Raw genomic sequence first — 7,966 nt, 5'->3', positions numbered from 1 at the left:
TGGGGGGTGGAGGGTAGTCCGTTTAGCGTGCAATCGACTCGGGATACTTATAAGATACTACCATGATTTTTTTCGGATTTTTTGGTCCAAAAATAAATTAGGCCAAAAACCGGCATTACCGAACCTCCCCCTTTAGCTTTTTCTTAATTTTTTCTCTCTCGGGTGGCTACATCGGAAAGTTTCAAAATTCCAGGGTGGTTCAGCAAATTTAAAATAATTTTATTCGCTTTTCTCTCTTTTTTTTTAGAAATTGTGTACAAATCGAGGTACAAATTGAAATTAAATTCGATTTAAACTTTTTTTTATGTTAAGTTCCGTTGTTCCCTTTTCAATTATTATATTGAGTTTAATTTAAAGAATTTTAAAATCCAGTTTTGAGAACTTAATAAAAAATTCAAAGCGTTTAAAATTGCAAATTTTGGATACAAAATTTTATTAGTTGATCAACTGTAAATATGATTAATTAATGATTATTAAAATTGAACTGTGCTTTAAGTATTAAAAATAAAAAATAATTTTATTAGACGATTCTAAATCCGTTAAGAAGTAAACAATTTACAGATTTTAACATTAAAAATTTCAATTTAAAAGCTTTAATACTTTAATTTAAACGTCTGATTAAAATTTTATAAACTATTTTTAATTTTAAAATAACTTTAAATTAATATATTAATCAAAAGCTTTCATTCAATTTCAAATTCTATTCAAATATTGTTTCAATCTAAAATATTCCATTTTTAATCCATTCAATTTGAAAATTTGTAATTAAAATTATTAAAAATTATTTAATATTTACCAATATTTGATTTTATATCTAAAACGAAAAACTATTAATCAAATTTTCAAAACTAAAGAATTTGAAACTAAATTATTTGAAATCGAAAGCTTTGAGTCGTTAACATTTTAAGACGGCTAAATTAAAATTTCAAAAGTTACTATTTTTATTATTTTTTCAACAAAATTTTAATTTGTGAGTGAAATTGTTGAATTTTTATCTATAAATAATAATTAAACATTTGCCAATTTAGAAAATTTAACAGATATTTGGAAGTTTTGAACAGATTACAAATTAGTTAAAAATTTGGAAGGATTCAAATAATTTCAAATAAAATTCAGATTTTTGCAAATCACGAACAACAAATTTCGATTCATTTTAAGATTTGTGAAATGTTTATAACAAAATTTTCTTAAGATTCCTAAGGTAATTAAAAATTACTTTTTAAATGAAAACATTAATTTTAAGAAAGTATTTAAAAAGATTCTGAAATATTTACAAATTAAAAAAAATGGAAGAATTCAAAGCAGTGTTTTTTAATTTTTCATGATTTTTTAGGAAAAATTCGAAACATTTCAAAAATAATTTAAAATTAGAAAATCTAAAAAAAGGAAAATTTTTTAAAGAATTAAATAAGATTTGAAAGTTTGTTAAGGATTTTTAAAAGTTTTAAGATTACAAAAAGATGTCTTGAAGTTCCTCGGAAAATTAAAAATTATTTTTGAGATAAAAAAAATTATTTTTAGAGAACCTTTCAAAGCAAAAATAAGTTTAGTGGTAAAAATAACTGGAATAATCACTAATTTGAAACTACTTTGAATAAAAACAATTTAGTTTCATAATAAAATTTCCTTATCATTCTTAGGAAAATTCATTTTTTTATTTTTATTCTAAAAAATTAATGTAGCAACTAAACAATCATTAACTTGAAACTATTTAAAATAAAAATAATTTAGTGTCATAAGAATAACAAAATTTTCTTATGATTCTTAAGAAAATAAATTGGGAAATATTTCTAAAATTTTGTTTTTGCGAGAATGTCAATTTTTGAAGATTTTGAATAAAAAAAATGCAAGCTGTTGAAAAGATTACAAATTAATGTAAAATTTGAAATGATTTCCAATAATTTCAATCAAAATTTAGATTTTTTTAAAATTTCATAATAATAAATTTTCTTAATATTCCTAGGAAAATAGAAAATGATTTTTTAAATTGAAAAATTAATTTTAAGAAAATATTTTAAAAGATTTCCCAATTTTACGAAATCAAACTGGAAGATTTTTAATATTTTTTAATGAAAAATTCGAAAAATTTCAAAAATAATTTAAAATTCGAAATTTTTAAAAATGTAGATTTTTGAAAACTGAAATCAAATTTTGAATCTTTTTAAGGAATTTGAAAAGTTTTAAGATGATAAAAAAAATCTTGGAAGTTCCTGGGGAAATTTAAAATTATTTTTTAGTTTGAAATTATTTTAAGATACATTCAAAACAAAAACAAGTTTTCATGTAAAAAAAACATTAAATAATCACTAATTTGAAACTAATTTAAATAAAAATAATTTAGTTTCAAAATAAAATTTCCTTAAGCTTCTTGAGAAAATTGAAAATTATTTTTGATTTTGAAAAATTAATTTTAAGAGAATATTTATAAAGATTTCCAAAATAGTCGAAAATTATCTGGAAGATTTTCAAAAAATTTCCGTTTGAAATTTTGTAAACATTTAAAAGGTAATTTAAATTTTGAAAGGATTTCAAAAAATTTAAAAGAAAATGTAGAGTTTTGAAGATTTTAAAATGAAATTTCAAAGCTTTTCAAGCAGTTTGAAAGGTTTTATGATAATAAAAACAAATTTATTGAGATTTATAGGAAAATCTGGAAGATTTTGAACAATCCTGCAAAATAAAAAAAAATCGCTTAAAAATCTTCCAGATTTTGAACCAATTTTTTGTTATTTTGCAGGATTGTTTTGGAAAAATTTCGAATCGATTTAAAATGAATTCTGAAATAATTTTAAATTGGAAAATATTTCGAAATCTTTTTTGTAAAAAAGTACATTGTGGAAAATTCTAAAATCGTTGAAAAAGAATCGGGACAATTTGAAGACATTTTTTCAATAATTTTGCAGGATTTTTTTTAGGAAAAATCATATTAATTATGAAAGACATTTAAAAGTTTATTTTTTTTTTTTAATTTCAAATATATTTTATTTTTAAAACAGTTTAAGAGAAAATTTCAAAATTTAACTAAAAATTTCAAAATATTTTCAAAATCGTTGAAAAAGAATCTGGACGATTTTAAGACATTTTTTCAATAATTTTGCAGGATTTTTAAAAGGAAAATTAGATTAATTATTGAAGACATTCAAAAGTTTAAAAAAAAAATTTAAAAATATTTTTTATTTTGAAAATAGTTTAAGAGAACATTTCAAAATATTTCGCAATTTATACAAATTTGAAATTGTTAATTTTCCAGTTCTACATTTAATTGATAATTGTTTAATTGAAAAGTTTAAAAGCTTCAATTTTACATGTGTGAATTATTGAGCTTTAAAAAAAAATGTTTAAAACTTATTTTCGAAAGTTTCAAATTCAAGAGTTCCACTTTGATTGCTTCAATTTTTATTTTCGTTTTTATTATCTCAAATAAAAAAAATTTAGTTTTCAGAGTTTGAATTTTTCAATGGAAATTTATGTTTTCTTTATGAAAATGGCTAACCGGAAATTGCAGCTAAATCGACTTGACTACACCAGCGCCCTCACCGATTAATTTTTTTAAATTTTCACTTGTTTTTCCTATTAAATTCTTTTTTCCCCTCATTTTTTGGTTTGAAGAGGGTTGGTCAGAAGTGTGTGAAAAATAATAATAATGCGTTTGAGTAATCGAACGACATGGCTAGTGAGTTCCAAAGAAGTCTCCTCAGAGTTTCTTCTTTCCTCTGATACTTGAAAATTGGATCAAGCAGTTCCGAGATTTCCAAGATTTTTCCGTCAATTGTTTACAGTACGCTTCGCAGTAATGCTGTGGCGTGCAAGTGATATAAAAATAAAAAAGGATTAAATAAACTAAATGAAATCTAATTTAAGAGAAGATACGTAAAGAGAATTCTCATATTTATCGACCCTTCACCAAATACCTTTGCCCTGTTCAACGTTACGGGCTGGCCATACTTCGTTGTTACAAGGTGTTCCGATTGTAAATTATCTTTCTTTATCTCGTGCTAGGGTTGCAGGATTAAAAAAGGAAAAGGAGTCGAAAAAGGGTCTAGAATTTAATAATTATTAAGTCCTAAGAATTAGTACCTAAGGGGCTCTACTTAAATTACGTAACGGATTACAAAAAGCGTTTAAAAAAATTCCTTTTTAACAAAATACTTGAATTTTCAACAAAGTGATTACATTTTTTAAATAATAGTTGAATTTTCAACCTAAAAAGATACATTCCCAAACAAAAAAGTGCCATCGTTTATATTTCGGTCGAAAAAGATTAAATTTATGCACAAAAAAAAGAATTATTAAACCTAAAAGACGAATTTTCAACGAATAATGGTTTTTCGATTAGGCAATAAATAAAAGTTTATACAAATTGGTCAATTTTCAAGATAAAAGACGATTTTTCTCTACAAAAATTGAATTTTTTAACAAACAATATGACTTTTCAGGAAGAAATTAATTTTTCATGAAACTTATACATTTTTATACGACAAAAATTAAATTTTTAACGAAGAACATTATTTTTTTTTTTTACCAAAAAAGAAGAATTTTCAACTAAAAAAGATTAATCTTTAAAAAATGGAAAAGTTTTGTTTTCAAGTAAAGATATTAGTCTTGAAACAATAAAATAAATTTTTAACAATGTGGTTTAAATTTTGCCCAAGTAATTGAATTTTCAATTAAAAAATATTATTTTTCAATAAAGTAGGTAAAATTTCAACCAAACATGAATTTTCAACTAAAAATACAAATCTTTAGAACAAAAAAAAATTATTTCTTAACAAAGTGGCCCGACTAAATCTGTCAAAGAAAAGAATTGAATACTCAAGCAAATAAGAAGAAATTATAACAAAAAAGTTGCATTTTCATGAGAACAATAAAATGAAATTTCTATTAAAATAGATGAATTTAAAAAAAAAAAAATACATTTTGAAAAAAAAAGTTGAATTTTCTTTTAAAAAGATTTCAGTTGACGTTTTACGATGAAAATATGAATTTTTTAAGAAGAAATAAGTTTCTGCACAAAAATTGAATTTTTAATGAAAAAAAGACGAATTTTTAACCAAGAAAGATGACTTTTTTAATAGTTGCATTTTTATCCAAAAAGATTAAATTTCTCTTAAAACATATGAATTTTCATTGAAAAATTAAAAATTAAAAAAATAGTTTAATTTTCATCGAGTAAATATTCCAGTTGAGTTTACAAAATATGATTTTTTTAACAAAAAATAAGTTTATGCGAAGAAAATTAAATTTTGAATTCAAAAAGACGAATTTTTTAACCAGAAAAGATTTCAATTCATTTTTCGACACCAAAATATAAATTTAAAAAAATAAATAAATAAAATTTTCTACGAAATAGTTAAATTTTTAACAAATTTGTGAAATTTCCAATAAAAAATTATGGCTTTCTAAGAAAATAGTTTAATTTTCAACCAAACAGTTACATTTTTGTTCAAGAAATTTCTCTTTTACCAGGTGAATTTTGACTAAAAAACGACACTTTTTTCAAAGTTTAACTTTCATCAAAAAATGATAAAATTTCTCCTAAAACAGAGGAACTTTTATTTTTATAATATTTTTAAAAATAGTTAAATTTTCATAAAATAAAGATTCCAGTTAACTTTTCAATATCAAAATATAAATTTGTTAACAAAAAATAAGTTTCTTCGAAAAAAATTGAATTTTCAATTCAAAAAGACTATTTTTTTAACCGAAAATAATAATTTTTTAATAAAATAGTTGAATTTTCTACCAAATAGCCGCGTTTTTATCCAAGATAGATGAAATTTGTACTAAAACAGATGAATTTTTAATAAAAAAACTAGCAATTTTCTTTTCAATCCAAAAAGACGACATTTTTTCAACAAAAAATTATGAATTTTTAACCAAATAGTTTATATATCAACCAAACAGTTAGTTTTTTGTCCAAGAAAATGAAATTTCTTTTAAAACAGATGAATTTTTAATAAAAAACGACACATTTTTTTTCAAAGTTTAACTTTTATCCAAAAATAATGAAAATTCTCTTAAAACAGAGGAACTTTAATTTTTTTAATATTAAAAAAAATTAAATTTTCACAAAATAAAGATTCCAGTTGACTTTTCAATATTAAAATATAAATTTTTTAACAAAAAATAAATTTCTTCGAAAAAAAATGGAATTTTCAATCCAAAAAGATGAAATTTGTACTAAAACACATGAATTTTTAACTAATAACGAAGAGTTTTTTTCAAAGTTAAACTTTCATCCAGAAAAAGATTTCCGTTCATTTTTCAACATCAAAATATAAATTAAAAAAAAAGTAAATTTTCTACCAAATTTGTTAAGTTTGTAACAAAACGGTAAAATTTTCAATAAAAAATCATGGCTCTGCTAAATCAGGTTAATTTTAAAATCAAAAAGACAAAATTTAAAAAAAGAGTTGAATTTTAAACCGAACAGTTGCATTTTTCAAGAAAAATGAAATTTCTTTTAAAACGAATGAATTAAAAAAAAGTTAAATTTGCATTTTAAAAAAATAGTTCACTTTCCAATACCAAGATAAAAATTTTAAACAGTAAGTTAATTTCCTGCTAAAAAGTCGAGTTTTTAAACAAGAAGTATGATTTTTTAACAAGATTTTTAAATTTTTAAACAAACAGGTGAATTTTTAAATCAGAAAGACTAATTTTCAACAAATCAGTTGAATTTTGATCGAAGAAAAATTCAATATTTCTAATAAAAAAGATTAAATTTTACATCAAAAAGAAAATTTTCAGAAAAAAAGATGAGTTTTTATCTATAAAGATTTCAATTTACTTTTCAACACGAAAATACGAATTTTAAACAAAAAGCACATTTTTTTAGGAAATAGTTGCATTTTCAACAAAACACTTGCATTTTTATCCAAGAAAGATGCAATGTTTCTACTAAAAAAAATATTAACTTTTAAATCAAAAAGACAAATTTTCAGAAAAATTAGTTTCCACCCAAAAAAGATTTCTGTTGATTTATCGGTAACAAAATATGAATTTTTAAGAAAATAGTTAAATTTGCAATAAAAAATTATGTCTTTTTAATAAAATTGTCAAATTTTCAACCAAATATTAAAATTTATAACAAAAAAGATCATCTTCAGGAGAATTTTTTTTGCGAATTTGCAAAAATTACGTACATGATTGAATTTTTTCGTAATTTGAGTATGGTCCCTAACCTGGAGTGTATATTTGATATAAAAAAAGACTGGAGTCTTTGGAAACGTTGAAGATTTCATGAAGAAGAGTCCAGTCTTTTTTTTTTAATCGTTAAACTGTAAAGGTTTAAGAGAATCGTTCGTTTTGAAGCGATTTTTGAAGCGCTTTTTAAAACATTGTACAATTTCTTCTAGATTTTAAGTCTGATAACTGTCATGGTCTTTGGAACGATTTTATTTTGAGGAATTGAAACCAAAATTTCTTTTCTAAGATTTATTCACTTGTAAGTTTTTTCAGTTTGATTTAAAAAAAAAAAGTAGCTACAATTGTGGCGATTATATTTCCACTGGCATGACAGAGTAATGGAATTATTAGAGTTTTTATACACCGAAAAATGATAAAAGGGAGAAAGGTTTTTCATTTTAAATGAAAGGTGAAGATTTTCTGATTAGGCTCAAAAATAGAAATAGCGGCGTTGTGGTGAACGAAGAAATAAAGTTCTTTTTTTCAAGAAATTTTTGAAATTTTATTTTTTAATCTCCTTCTTTTGAGTGTTATATTACAATTTGCATTGAAATGCAAAACCAGGCAGGGAAATGCAATGAAACTTTCAGGTTTTTGAAGTTTTTTTTACATGTATAATTTTTGCATTTTTTAAACAATCGGCTCGGAATATAAAATTAAAAATAATATTAAACAGTTTCGTGAGTTTATTATAAATATTTTTTTTTCCGTTTCTAGAAATTCAATTTTAATTTTTAATTAGTACCATTTATTAATTAAATAGTTAATTAATGATAAA

This window comes from Belonocnema kinseyi, chromosome 10 (assembly GCF_010883055.1).
Source record: "Belonocnema kinseyi isolate 2016_QV_RU_SX_M_011 chromosome 10, B_treatae_v1, whole genome shotgun sequence".
Taxonomy (NCBI): domain Eukaryota; kingdom Metazoa; phylum Arthropoda; class Insecta; order Hymenoptera; family Cynipidae; genus Belonocnema; species Belonocnema kinseyi.
The sequence above is the reverse complement of the archived record's forward strand: the minus strand, read 5'-3'. Positions refer to the sequence as shown.